The following is a 15,348-nucleotide window of genomic DNA, read 5'->3' on the forward strand; positions in this document are numbered from 1 at the left end:
CACCATTAAATATACCAATTTTTATTTTTATTTTTTTATTTTTAAAAACAATAGAATAAATACTATTAATTTAATTTGAGATTGAGTAATTGTCCATTGATAGCAGAAGTTATCCATGTTATCCCAATTATTGACACAAGTCTCAGCTCCTTTGGGCGCCTACCAAATTTTGAGGTGGCCAACAAATATTTAATGACTTGCTAAGTAATTAGTACAATTTCAAGATTATACAGAAAGAAAAAAAAAATGATACATTTACTCTCATTTTTTAATACATTTTTTTCACACTTATAAGTTGGCTTTTACAAGTTACAACTACCATCGAATATGAGATTGATCTTTATTCACTGGAAGATTGGATTTTAACACCCAATTTTCCATTGAATTCCGCAATTCATCAGAGACTTTGCATCATTGATGATCTGTCCTTGTTGCCCCATACAAACATCATCTTTAATGGTTGTGTTATTGCTTAATCAGTCTCCTAGCGGTAACAGTGCCATTTTTTCCCTAGTATTCCTGCTTCTGTTTGCTCAATCTTTTAGCACTGTTATTTTCTTAATATAATTCCCTTTGGAACAGCAAAGAATAAGTATCTGCAAATGAAATATGCTTTTATGGATGGCAAAGTTTGAAAGATCTAGATATTGCTCTCTCTCTCTCTCTCTCTCTCTCTCGCTCTTATTTGCGTGAGAAAATTGACTGGGAACCATGTTATTTTGTATTTATTCAATCTTCTATTAAGAGTTCCCAAACTCTGTTCTTTTTAGTTTTTCAGTATACTTTAGTGTTGGTAGAGTATAGAAATTATATAAGAACTCTCACTTTTTCTTTTATCTTTTTCCCTCTCCCCTCTTTGTTCAGATACATTGGTAGAATGCACTGCTTTGAAGAGAGCTATTGAAATTGTTTATGCTGCAACCTTGCCTAAAGCATCAAAACCCTTCGTATATATGTATCTGTTGTATTGCCACCTGAACATGTTGATGTCAATGTGCACCCAACAAAGAGAGAGGTACATGTTTCCAGGATTTTTTATGTCTTTTTTTTTTTTTTTTTTTTTTTTTTTTTTCTTATAGATAAAAACATTTTGAATAAGTTGTAGACATATTATAATTAAATGGATCATTGATAGAGCAAATGCTCTGACAAAACAATATCACTGATACATGAAGGCAAATCCTCCTGCCAAGTAGTATCTATGACTTGTAAAATAGCCAATCTGGCCAACTCATGGGCTGCCCTATTCGCCTCTCTATTCACATGACAAGCCTTCCAATTAGCAAAAGAATTTAAGACAACTAAAACATCTCCCACTTGTTGACCAAAAATACTAGAATTTTCACCCGAAGCTTGTACCGCATCTATCACCTGTTTGGCATCACCCTCAACAATGATCTGTTGTATTCCATATTCAACACAAAGTTTGACACTAAAGTAGAGGGCCATAGTCTCCGCTGCAGCCGACTCCAATGAGCCCATCTTTGATAAACTTCTTGCTACAATCACCACACCTCTACTGTCTCTCACAATCATACCAAATCCCATTCTTCCCTCCCTCATATTTATCGATGCATCACAATTCAACTTGCACCAACCATTCATGGGTTTAGCCCATTGCTTCCGTCGGTCTATCCTTGATGAACAATCAGCTGCATCTCAATTTGTACTATGAAATTCTTCAAGCGAATCCGTCGCTTCTTTCACAATAGCATTAGGATGTAGAAAGACACCATCATGGATCCATGCATTCCGTCTGAACCAAATTCTCTTGGCAGTTTCTGCAAAGACACAAAACTCATCCCCACCAAAAGTTTGAAAAACCCCCTCAGCAACTTGTAGAAATCTCGGACCAGAAAAAGTGCTCTTTTGGAATACCCTACTGCTAACTCCCTAAACATCAGATGCAGATGGACATCCCCATAAAATGTGAAAAAGTGGTTTCGACTTCCAACTTACATAGAGGGCACATCGGATCACTCACCACCTTTCTTCGCAATAAATTTTCCTTTGTTGGTAAAAAATTATGGCATGCTCTCCACATAAAATTTTTCCCCGCATTTGAGATTTGCAAATTCCATATTCCACTCCAAATTATACTATCACTTGGTTGTGAGGATCCACCAGGTTGCTGGATGTCTTCCATCTCCTTAACCAAATGGTATGCGCTCCTAACCGAAAAAATCCCATTACAGGTTCCCCTCCAGATTTGTAAGTCAGATTGATTGGTGAGACTGATGGGAATTGTTTTTATGATCTTGTGCTCATCAGATGTGAAAATAGTTTCTAAAAGGGGTGAGTTCCAGCAATGCAAATTGGTATCCACCAACTCATTAACCCTGGCATCAGCCGCTAACCCATGTGGTGGAGATTGAATCATATAAGTACTTGGGCACGGGATCCACTTCTCTCCCTAAATACGCACCTTAGCTCCATTACCAATCCTCCAAATTATCCCGTTTTTAATAAAAACCTAGAACTGAAAGAAGGTCATGACTTTTCCTAGGGGGGAGAAGAAAGGAAATAAAATTAAAAAAAAAAAAAAAAAAAAAAACCCCACCAGCAATTTCTTTTAAGGGTGCAGGCTGGAAAGTTTTATGTTTTAAAACAGAGATGAAATACACCCATGTTGTAATGGTAGCACACTTAAGAAATTATTTGTTTTTTTTTTTCTTTTCTGTTATTTATATTTTTAGAATCATGTAGTTGGTCACTAATTCGAATCTCCCCTTCCCCTTTCCCATGGGGTCAAAAAACTTACTTATCAAAAAATAAAAATAAAACAGTAGGAGATGCAGTGGAAGCATAGCAGTATTTGGGATGCGCCATTCTGTATACTTCATACTTGGTTAGATTTCTGAGTCATTTTGTATACACGTAGACATTCTACTTGGTGTTGGTCCATCTGCCTCAATTTCACTATGTATGCCATGTATCGAAACATGCAAGAGTGCCTTCTGATTTATGAAGTGAAAAAGCAGAACATATTCAGTTGTGCTTGCTTTTTGTTGTTGTTGTTGTTGTTGTTCCTTACAGAAAAAAAAATCAGTGGAGAATATTAGTCTTTGTCAACATTGTTAGAATTCTATATTGATGGATTCTATGTGTTGAAATGCAGGTAAGCCTTTTAAATCAGGAAGTTATTATTGAAACTCCAATGAGGCACGGACATTTCAGGAACAGGTACTTCCCAGCAAGCTTGGTCACCAAACTCCAAACTAGATGCCTTAAAGTATTTGATAAGAAAAATATCTGCTTCTTTGAACCATGTATATATTGTAGATTGTTGCCTCCTATGCCCACCTTGAAAAGAGTTAAAATAGAATTTCAGTGAGGTTATTCTTTTTGTAAAATATAAAAATACTCAAACTTCTCTTGCTGAGGTTTGGTTGAAATTTCATCCCTAAATTGCTGCATGGTAAACGTTTTTTTTGAGGTATTTTGGGAGATATTTTTTGAAATCTGGCAATAGCAAAGGTTCCTTTTCTATGTCGGGCATGTTTTTGTTATTTTTTTTTTAAGAGAAACTTCAGAAAGCCCCCCTAAACTTCCAACGATTTTGACAAACCCCCCCTGAATTTTTAAAACTCTCACTTAGGCCTCCTGAACTTTGATTTTCTCACTTTGGACCATTTTAATTTTTTATACCCATTTTACCCTCAACTAAAACTACGTCGTTTTGGACTTAAACAAAACTACATCGGTTTTACTCCAAATTAAACTACACCATTTTGAGCTTCAAAACTACATCACCACCCAACCCAAAACGACGTCGTTTTGAGCATAATATTAAAAAATAAAAAAGAAAAAAAATAAATTTTTTTAAAAAAAAAGAAAAAAAAAAAGAAAAAGAAATCGGGGGTGGCTCAGCCACCCCTGGCTGGTCTGGGGGTGGCCGGACCACCCCCTTGGCCATGGGGGTGGTCCGGCCACCCCCAAAAGGCCGAAAAAAAAAAAAAAAAAAAAAAAACGCGGGGGTGGGGGGGAGGGGGGGTGGGGGGATCGTGGGGATGGCCGGACCACCCCCAAGGGCCTGGGGGTGGTTTCGGCCACCCCATACGGCCGGTATGGGGTGGCCGAAACCACCCCAGCCCCTTGGGGGTGGTCCGGCCACCCCCAAAGCACCCCGATCCCTTTTTTTTTTCTTTTTTTTTTTGGGGCCAAGGGGTGGCCGAACCACCCCCTTGGCCATGGGGGTGGTCGAACCACCCCCAGATCGGCCAGGGAGTGGCTCCAGCCACCCTCGATTTTTTTTTCTTTTTTTATATTTATTTATTTTGCTTTTTTTTCTTTAAAAAAAAAAAAAAAATTAATCCCTAAAACGACGTCGTTTTGGGCTGGGTAGGTGTTGTAATTTTAGGACACAAAACGACGTAGTTTTGGGGAGGGTAAAATAGGTATAAAAAGTCAAATTGTTTGACTTTAACGTTAAAATGGTCCAAAGTGAGAGAAAACCAAAGTTTAGGGGGCCTAAGTGAGAGTTTTGGAAATTCATGAGGGATTTGTCAAAATCGCTGAAAGTTCAGGGGGGTTTTCTGAAGTTTCCCATTTTTTTTATTATTATTTTTTTCCTCTTTTGAGGGTGGGTTCTAATGGTGTAATTTTCAATTAACCAGGTTTATATTTGCTTTTTATTAATTTTTAATTTAATGGTGAGGTAATTCAGCATAGTATGCTTGCTTGAATCAGCATTATATATGTATGTATATACACATGCCCCATAATTCTCCCTCAGTCGGGCTAGGGCAGAATAGCGTAGCGAATACAAGTATTAGTAGTATAGCACAAATAAGCAGTACTCCATTTCTTTTGATAAATTGTGCTCAATTTCTGATGTTTCAATTCCGCGAAGATCTCTTCGGTCAATCAGATTCTAGAATCATTTTAAAACATTTACAATAGTTGTCTTATAGTGATTAGATTACATAATTTAGTTTGGCACTTCTCCCCTAACCATTCCACATTTTAAATCCTTAAAGGAACTCGATTAAATAGTTAAGAGAAATTAATCCTTTCACAAATGGAAAGAAGCTGTTCGTACTTCTTTGGATCATTTAGAGCCACTTAAATAATAGTATTAAAAAACTGTGCAAAACCACCTGAAACTCCAAAACTTCTAATGAAGAAAGATTATATCCCAAACCCTTGTCTAGAATGTGAAGAGGTCCTGTGCTTCTTTGACCTGGGACACCATTTTCATCAACAAAGGATGCTCCTATCAACTTAGTTAGACAGGGTAACCCTAAAGTTTCATTTGATCATGTAAACATGTAGCTGTTACCAAAGCCAATAATTGCCCATTTAAGTAATATAAGGTTGATTGCATTTAATGTCATGAGAATCAGGCTTGACAAAATCTCATTTTCCATATGAATGATCCAAATTACGGAGCTGCCACTAGAACTTGAGAGTTGTAGTGTTCGCACTAAACCAATCTGTTTGTATGCTCCCTGGACTTTTCTGTGGAAGACACTTTGATCTAAGCTGCATGTGTCCTTTGATTTTTCATTGATAAATTGCCATTGACAATGACTTTAATCATTTAGTCAAGATTCTAACAACCCCTTACGCAACAAACCCCAAACTTTTAATGAGTAGGGTGTATTATTTTGAACTTTAAATGGGAGAGTGGAGACAGGTTTGAACTTAAGATCACCTGGTCTAATATCATGACAATTGTCACTTTTCCCAAAATTCTAAGCTAATAGGATATGATGAATTTAATCACTTGATTAGTATTCCAAAATCATTTAGTTTGACTAAGCACGTGGTCATTCAATTTCACCATATTTGTAGCTTGATAACTTGTATTCTTTGGCATCTTTTGTCTCATGGTGTGGCAGAAAGTAGAACCATCTCCATATGATAAAATTGCTCTGGATAAGGATTCTACTTTCAGCCCCTCACAATCTGGTATGGTGAAGGTGTTCTCCTTTTGATTGTGTTGCTTGTCCTTAGTTGCCTTCATATTCCTAGTATATTCTATTACTCATAGTTGCTCACATTTTGGGAGTTCCCTCATTTTTGAAGTGCCTCATAATGTAATTGATAGGATCAAAATCACAAAAAGTTCCGGTGCGTAAAATGGTTAGAACAGATTCATCTGATCCTGCTGGAAGGTTAGATGCCTACTTGCAAGCTAAGCCTCGTGGACCACTTCAAAAGAATCCTAGTTTGGATGCTGTGAGGTAGGATCCATTTTTGGTTTATAAGCTTTTGCTTTACATTAAGGGAAAAATCAATTTTAGTCCCCAGGTTTCCAATTTCAGTAATCAGGTTCTTAGGTTTTGTCTCAATTTCAAATAGATCCCTATGAGAGCACTACAAATACATTGTAATAGGTTTCAACCGTACGTTCTCTTGTGTGAATCTATTGATATATATAGAGGTTACATATGTAGTTTGATTTACAACTCAACTTAAGAGCACTATACTAGCTTGTTTACAATAGAACTCTAGATAACTATACATCTAAGAACTCTATATCTTAAGACTCTTATCAAAGTCTCTTAAAGAAGTAGAATTGTGTTTTACATGTGTTGTTGTGAATAACACGTGATGTGTTTGTCTGATTTCTATCCAACTTTTTTACTTTTTCGTCTACCATGTCTCACCCCTTTGACACGATAATGCACAAGCTGTCATTGCCATGTCACTTTACTACCACATAAGCCAAAAAAACCGGCACATCACATTGTTAAGAAACTCATAGCTAGGTCATAAAAAATAAGAAGCTGAAGTTGCCATGTCACAAAAAAAGAGGTGTTTAACACAACACCCATGACTTATCCCAACGGAAGAAGCTTCATCTCCTTCTTTCAAGTTTGAAGTAAGATCCTTTTATCATGCACTATCCCTTCATGTTGGCTCCCTATTTTATTGGAAGAGTATTTGGTGAGGTAAAGTTCCTTTGAGAGTGGCATTCTTGTTTGGACATTGGCTTTAGGAAGGATCTTAACTTTGAATAATTTGAGGAAGAGGAGCTTTATAGTGGTATGCTAGTATTGTATGTGCAAGAGGAGTGGAAAGTCCATAGATCATCTTCTTCTTTATTGTGAGGTGGCAAGAGACTTATGGGTTTCAATGTTGTCTTTTTGGTGTAGAGTGAGTTATGCCTAGGAAGGTAATAGAGTAACAGGTTAATTGGAGAGGTTAGGTGGGAAGCCGTAACATTTTAGAAGCTCAGAGGATGACTCCCCGTTGTGCTTAATGCGGTGCATTTGGAGAGAGCGTAATGTGAGGCACTTTGAAGATTCCGAGATTTTGATGGTAGAAGTAAAATCCGTTATGTTCAAGTCCTTCTATGCATGGATGACGGCGTATATTAGTCCTCACTTTCCTAGTTTTACAAAAAATTTAGACTTATTTTCTTTTTTCTTTTTTTTTTTCCTCTATTATAGGAGATCTCTCTTATATACTCATTATGTACTTGGGTTGTGCCCCTCTGTGCTATTTAATGAGATAGATTTACTTATACAAAAGTATAATAATAATGTAGTACTATTTAATCAGATGAATAATAATTTTTTTAAATAAGTAATCGACAACTATCATTAAAAGCGTAAAGGTGCCCCTAAGTATAATAATGTACACGGGTTACGTCCCCGCGAGGGAGATCCATGTATTTTCAATAAAATTCATAGATGGGAGGTTGGAGTGTCTTACCGTATTTGTTTGTCTCTTGACATTTTATTTAAAATAATGTTAATATGCTGTAAGTGCGTGGTTGGTAACTTACATTCTCATTGAGGAAAATAAAAATTCCAATTGTAGGTCCTCCGTTAGATAAAGAAGAAACCTGAAGGAGACTGCAGATATTACAAGCGTTCAGAAGCTTATTAAAGAAATCGATTGCAATTATCATTCTGGTGAGATTTTTACACATTTTTTTGACTGTTAGACATACGAGCTTTTCCTTGAGTCAGGTAGATCTAGCTGCTGGTTCATACTGAGATATGTTTTTTTTTTTTTTTTTTTTGATAAGTAAAGCATTTGGTAAGAAACATACTGAGATATGTTTTTACAGGTCTGCTGGATGTTGTGTCTGGTAATAACTCTTGTATTTTTCTTGAAATTCCACATAATCTAAAGGTTAACTATCCAGAAAACCATATATACATATGAATCATGATAGATTTCTTACCAAGATCCAGCATTGTAATTTTTTAAATTAATTTTTCAATTATGAAGGTTTAATTTTCATTTAACAAAGCTTCCAAGTTTGAATACAACTCCAGTTGATGAGCTACAAGATAGTGGGCTTTTAAAAGTGCCTTTATCTTTTTCTTTTCCCCCCTCCTTTCTCCGGTTTTATTCCTTTTTTCCCTAATCTCTCCTCTTTGCCAACCCCCAACTAAAAAAAAAAAACATAGGAATACTTTGTAAACCAGCTTTTAGTGGTAGCACATCAAAACTATGGCATGCAGGTGCCGCGATTGTGGTTAGGGTTATGGTTTGCTGTAATTAGTTTTAAGATTGGTGGGAGGACTTTTGTTTTTTTTCAATATGGTTCATTGGTCTTGGATTTAGTAGGTGCTAGATATATGATTCTCATGCCTCCCGGAATTTTTGACCTGTTATATGACTTACTTGATTGTCTGTTTTTCTGTTTTAATGAACTCACAGCAAAGAGCTCATGTACCAGCAAGTTCTGCGCCGGTTTTCCCATTTTAATGCTATACAATTAAGTGAGCCGGCTCCACTGCATGTCTGAGTTGCTTATGTTGGCATTGAAAGAAGAAAATTTAGATCCAGAAGGCCATGAGAATAATGACCTAATAGAAAAAATTGCAGAAGTAAGTTAGGCTCTTCCTTTGGATTGATCTCATATATCTTATGTTCATTATATGTTTCTCTTTTTAAATTACAGTGTAGATACTTGCTTTTAATGGAATTCCTTTTCCTTCTTTTGTAGATTTTATTGGATTTTAAACTTACGTAGTAATTTTTAGGTGAACATTTTGTAAACTGCCTTGTACACGAGGATTTTTCTTTTCCAACTGAATTTTCTTATTACCTTTTTTTTTTTTTTGTTTAAATGTATATGAAGGTGTTGCATCAGTCGGCATAAGAATTTTCTTTTTCTTTCTGATTTCTGCTGTTATTTTAAGCTGTTTTTGGTAACACGAGACGGCTGAAAGGGGTCAATGCATGTTCATATTCCAAGTGTTCATCTACAGACATGCACATTATACAGCAGCATTAAATCTTAGCATTCACAACTTTGGGTATACATATATCAGGTCTACAGTGTCTATTGAGTATTACTTAATCATAGAGTAAGAATATTTGGAGGTTGTAAGCTCTCTTCCAGATTGAGTAAACATAAGCAAAAGGAAGGAGTAACCCTTTCAATTTACAGAATACTCTTCTCCTTGTACTTCAATAATCGACCTTAAATGATTTAATTTGATTTCTTGACATCTTGAGTTTCTTTTGAAATACTTTGAGACATTATAATAGAGTTTGAGTGATGCAAGAGACGAAGCATGAAATATCGGTTCACCTAATTTTATTCAGGTTCTAGGTTATTAGTATTTAATTGTATATTTTATTTATGTATTAAGAGTAAAGAGTGTTTTTGTAATTCAATAAATGAGTGTTGCCCTAGATTATGTTAGCAAGTCAATAAATGGCGTTGTATTAGGGTTTAGTGGCGAGTCTATTTAAGCATGCTTAACTCTGATTGAGGCAGACTGATGGAATAAAAAAAACTGAATAATTGGTTCTTTTCTTCCCCCTTCCCCCCCTTTTCTTCACTCTTCCTGTTCTCTTAGTTTCTTCTTCTTCTCCCTTTCTCTTCCCTTGCCTTCTCTCTTCCTAGCTTCTTCTTTCTCTCTCCACTTTTAGCTTCTTTTCCCTACTTTAACCGTGTGAGTTTTGTGTTTATTACCAGTTTTGTAGTTTCGACTCTGATGATTCTCATTATCCATCATGAATGTGAGTAGAGTATTTTTAGCATAGATTTGTAAAGGATTTCGGGAAGCACATTTCTCGTTTCATAACCCACATTTGATTAATTTTTTAGCGAACATTGTTTTTTGATGCTTCTCCTGATGAATACCGATCGAGTTGCTCAAGCAAAAGATGGAAATGTTAGAGGAGTATTTCTGCATTCATATTGATAAACATGGGAATTTGTCTAGACTTCCAGTGGTACTTGACCAGTACACTCCTGACATTGATCGCCTCCCGGAATTCACCCTTTGTTTGGGCAATGATGTAGGTTCCAAAGTTTGTAATAACTTGTTCTTCTATGCTTATTTCTTTCCCTTCTGTACAATCTTGATCTTTTGGATGATGATTATTGATCTGAAAGACATTGTCAGTTTCTGCTCTGAAAAGAATGTTCCCTCAGTACCCACATACTTTGAAACATGTATCAACACACATGTACACTCATACAGATGCATACAGCCACATCTATGCTACTTTTATTCTTTATCAATATTTAAAATATTTTTCCTTGTGTTCTATTCTGGTGATCATTTGGGGCTGGAATGCATCTTGGTCAGATAGATTATAATATGCGGCTATGAACAAATGGGGGTCTACTTCCACTGTATCCAAGTCTGATGTCAAGTATGAGAGATCACATATCTTATGCCTGTATTAGATCATGAGAGCTGAAATTCACATAATCACATGGTGTGATCTCTTTATTCAATTGTGAAGACACTGATGGGTGAACCATGAGGAGTCTCAATATCAGTGCTGGCATTCCTTTTTCCTTGGATGAGATATGTTCCTTATTTCTTGTGAACTGTGGTTTATTATTGTCTTAGGTTGACTGGGAGGATGAAAAAAATTGCTTCCAATCAGTTTCAGCTGCTCTTGGAAACTTCTATGCTATGCATCCTCCTATGTTACCCAATCCATCAGGTGATGGTTTGCAGTTCTACAAAAAGAGAAAACCTCTCAGGAATCTTGAAGATGAAGAAAAAGCCTCTGATGACATAGGTATGGCTGTTCGCTGCTGAGCTTTCATGGTATCTCATATTCCATTACGTCACATATTGGCTTTTCTTGTTCCTTGAAAACCATTGACCAGAATTGCCTAGGAACCATGATATCATGATTGAGTTGCATGCCTGAAAATCAAGCTTTTTATCAATGGTAAACACATCAGAAACATGGATGAAAAAAATATCGGACATCTAGCAACTAAATGAAATGTTGCCCTCGTTATAATTTGGTTCATTTTTTCAGTTCAAGTGTCCACACACACATTAGTCCAGTCAAAATTGAAAAACTTTGTGTGCAACCTTCCCCCCTCCTTGTTCAACTTATCATTGTTATTAGTCCTTTCTTTTCTTCTCCTTTGGCCTCCAACCTTAGACTGCTTTGTGGCATTTTCAGGGGATGACGACCTAATGGAGAATGAGATCGAGCACGAACTACTTTCGGAGGCAGAGACTGCATGGGCCCAGCGTGAATGGTCAATCCAGCACGTCTTGTTTCCATCATCAGACTCTTTTTCAAGCCACCTACTTCTATGGCTTCAAATGGAACCCTTGTCCGGGTAATTTTTATTCCATTAAGGAGCATCTTATTGACTACAGTAGTTTCTCAATATATAAGAAGAAAAAACAAAAAAATTCGGGAATAACTAAAAGGAAGAAGCATCTTGAGCTATGACCTGGGCTGGAAGTTATCAAGGTGCATGAGTGCTGGGGGGGAAGCCTCATCCTTTGTCAGCTTCCTTCTCAGTTGACAAACATTATGAAGATCTTTTTTTTTTTTTGTTCAAGAATGTTGGGATGGTCTGGGTGTGAAATGATGTATATCCCCTTGCCTTCTACAGGTAGCTTCATTAGAGAAGCTTTACAAGATCTTTGAAAGATGCTAACAAGAATAGTTTTGGTAAGATCAAAGTTGGAGAAGCATTGGCTGTTTCATGAGGCTGCTGCTCTCAGTGATAAGTCTAATTCAGTCTATACCATTTAGCTTGGCTTGTAAATGCTTTTTGGTAGCCAGTGGTCCACTGTGTATTGGGTTTCTTTGTAAGCTTTGTATATCTTTTAGTGACTACAATTGTGGGACCCACACTTAATGCATCATTTTACTAACCATTGTGAAATACTAGGATACAATCCAAACGCAACCCTGGTGAGGAACACAGACATCTCCCATCTATGGAACACTTTTCAAGTTTGATTGTTTCCCTTTTACCCTTTCCCTCGTTTGAATAGATAAAAAATAAAAAATAAAAAAAAATAAAAAAAGAAAAGGAAAGAAAAAAAAAAGAATGAGTGATCGGATATTAGTTGTATTCCTAGCAACTTATATTTGATAATTTTCTTATAAACCGACATGACAGTTAATAATTGGCAAAATTATTAAGAGTGTATAATTGATAAGTGAGTGACTAACTAATCATTTTATCAATTATGGATTATCACATCAGTTTATAAGAGATTTTATAATAAAAGTATAGTATTCCTAGTATTCCTAGCAGCACTCCACTTGGACCTTTTTAATTTTTTTTTTTTAATTTTAAGAGTTGTCAGGGGTATTATTACTTTTAATATAAGTTTTTTTACAAATTAACATGACAATTCATATGACACTTATCACATTAACCATTAAAATGTCGACCGTCACATGACACTTATTATATTTACAAACTAATACAACAATCACTACTTTGTATCAAATAGAAATCAATTGGTCCGACTTCTGAGACTATCTAGCCTATAGTAAACATTAGGACTAAGATCTGGTGCATTATTTTTGCTCTATTGCATCTCTCACCCAATCATCATGGGGTGTCGAGGCATCTTGCCACCGACATGGCTGGCCTGACACCCATCCATTGCCGTGGCTGATACTACTTGTAATTGAAAATTTTAACAAAAACATTGCTTTGTTATATTCTGTTTGCTTCTATGGTCCTAAAGTGGGGGTGGCGGCCGAAGCGGCCGAAGATATGTTGTTTCATACATGCATATAGGTCAATTTTTGACAAATTTTATTTCTCAATGCAATTCTAAACATGCTCTTAGATAAGTGATGTAAAGTATTTTCTAATATAAGCAAACTTGTCTAATTCAAACCAATGGAGAATCGTTGTAATTTTCTGAAACCTTAATTGGGAAAAATTAATGTAGTTTTTCTTATAAAAAATATATATATATAAATTTGAGATGAAACTGTAAAATGTTTGAAACTAGCAGGAGTGGCAGAGGGGTGTTAAGTGAACAAGCCGCTCGCTCGGGATCGGCTCGTATAAGCTCGGCTTGTGCTCGACTTGATTATTAAATGAAACGCTTCGTAAACATATATCCTAACTCGAATATTAAATGAAGCAAGCTCGGCCGACTCGGTTAGACTCGTGAGCAAGCTCATATATATATATATATATATATATATATATATATATATATATATATATATATATATATAAAAGTAACACATAACTAATTATAAATCTCATAATTATTAAAATCTTAAAATTGCATATATGTTTAAGCGTTAGAAATTAAAAAATTTCAGGTCCTTTGTGATCAGAGAGAGCAATCATTAAAAAGACCTAGATTCAATTAGAACAGATCCAAATGAAGGGAAAAAGAATCAAGTAGCAACTATTGAGTAAGATTGCAAAAGGAAGAAACTATTGAAGAATCAAATATACCCAAATACTTTAGATTATTGCTTGTCTGGTGAGCGAGAGTGAGAGAGTGGGAAATGAAAGTTGGGGTGGAAGATGCGCTGTGACTGGTGAGAGAAATTAAGAGAGAGACGTTGAAAAATGTTGTAAACAGAATTAAAATATAGGATTCCAAAAGAAACAGAAAAGAGTAAAATAGAAAACAAATCAATCACACACGACACAAAGATTTATGACCCATTGCCTACCATTTGTGTGTATTTTCTGCACTGTAATTTTCGTTTTGGGTGTATTGTTGGGGAGCCCAACCCTTATTTGGTGTTTTAATCCTTGTACCTGCTCCTTATTTGCTTAGAAAAAAAAAAAAAAAAAATCACACACGACACCAAGATTTAAGTGGTTCAGCTTAACAAACCTATATCCACTGGCAGAGATGATTCGGAGAAAATTCACTAACAAAAGTTGGAGTACAAAGATAACGGGGAGGAAATCACTCAAAACCCAAAGTTCCAATATACCCAAATCTTACTCTCACACAAAAGAGAGAAAAAATTGACAAAAAAAACTCTCTTCTTTTCTAGGTGCCACAAGGCACAACAAAGTGAGAAAACTCTAATGAGATATGTGGCTTCTAATTTTTCTCCCCAGTTACCATGTTGCAAAGCCTCTCTTTTTATAGTTAGCAAATTGGTTTACTTCTCCTAAAAGGATAAGTATTGCAAATCCAAAACCAACTCAAAGAAGGAAAAAAGAAAGAGTCGGCTACAACTTCAAAAGGCCAAAACAAACGAGACAAATCTTGATGGGCCCCACGTGAAGGACTTGAGATATTCAAGGCACAAAACAACAAAAAAAAAAATATTTTTTTTTGTAAGTGGCATTGTCCCAATGTAGTTTCAATACAGCTTGTTAACTTATCCCACATTATTAAGAAAACATCAATTCTCAAGTTTGTTTATCTATAAAAGAATGCATATCCTCTTTCTTTGAAACTAAGTGTCTTGCTGTATTGACTCAGGCCTCGACTAGTTAGGCTAAACAAATGTTCATATGCAAGCTGATTTTTGGAGCCGTTTAAGAGTATTTAAAGTTTAAATTTATAAATAAATAAATATAAGAGCCAGCTTGCGGGCTGGCTCGGCTTGGCTTATTATGAGATCGAGTAAAATTTAAACGAGTCAAACCCAAACAAGAAAAATTCGCTCAAACTCAACTCGTTTACACCCCTGCCACCAAAACATAGTTATAATATCGGACCTCATCTTCATTCTTCTAAGAAATGTCAGTCCACAGTATGCAATGGGCATGAACCGCAAGGCATTTTGAAGTAAGCAATGACGTTTTTAATTATTCATTGTCTTTCCTGTAGAAATTTATATTGACATTGTAAACATTTTAGTACCGCACGCAACATGCATCACAAAAAATAAGAAAAACCCAGAAGAAAAAGAAAAAGAAAAAAAGAAAAGGGAATCTCAAAACGGCATCACATTGACACAAGATTGCCAACTACTTTATAAAGAGGTGGGCCAGGATGGCGACACGTCCGCATCTACTGATTTCTAAAATATCTCTTCAGTCTCCACATGCAAGTCATGGAGATATTCGAAAATGTCAAGAGAATTCTCTCCCCCGCTGGCCACGGCCGATACTACTTCCGTGATTATCTTCTTCTTGTTTTGCAGGTGCCTCTTAGCTCAGTCTTGTTATGAATATGCATACATTAATTTTTTAAATAA

At 35.9% G+C, this 15,348-nt stretch overlaps 1 pseudogene across 1 annotated transcript; it reads left to right on the plus strand.

The window, feature by feature from the left end:
- Nucleotides 1-456: 456 nt before the first annotated feature.
- On the plus strand, nucleotides 457-12,170 carry LOC132189478 (DNA mismatch repair protein MLH1-like; annotated as a pseudogene). Its single transcript, XR_015909092.1, has 12 exons — nucleotides 457-490; nucleotides 865-1,015; nucleotides 3,119-3,183; nucleotides 5,844-5,913; nucleotides 6,053-6,188; nucleotides 7,774-7,868; nucleotides 8,027-8,042; nucleotides 8,626-8,801; nucleotides 10,066-10,221; nucleotides 10,785-10,959; nucleotides 11,359-11,521; nucleotides 11,804-12,170. The product of XR_015909092.1 is annotated as a DNA mismatch repair protein MLH1-like (transcript).
- Nucleotides 12,171-15,348: the final 3,178 nt, after the last annotated feature.

Source organism: Corylus avellana, chromosome 9 (assembly GCF_965113065.1).
Source record: "Corylus avellana chromosome 9, dhCorAvel1.hap1.2, whole genome shotgun sequence".
Classification (NCBI taxonomy): domain Eukaryota; kingdom Viridiplantae; phylum Streptophyta; class Magnoliopsida; order Fagales; family Betulaceae; genus Corylus; species Corylus avellana.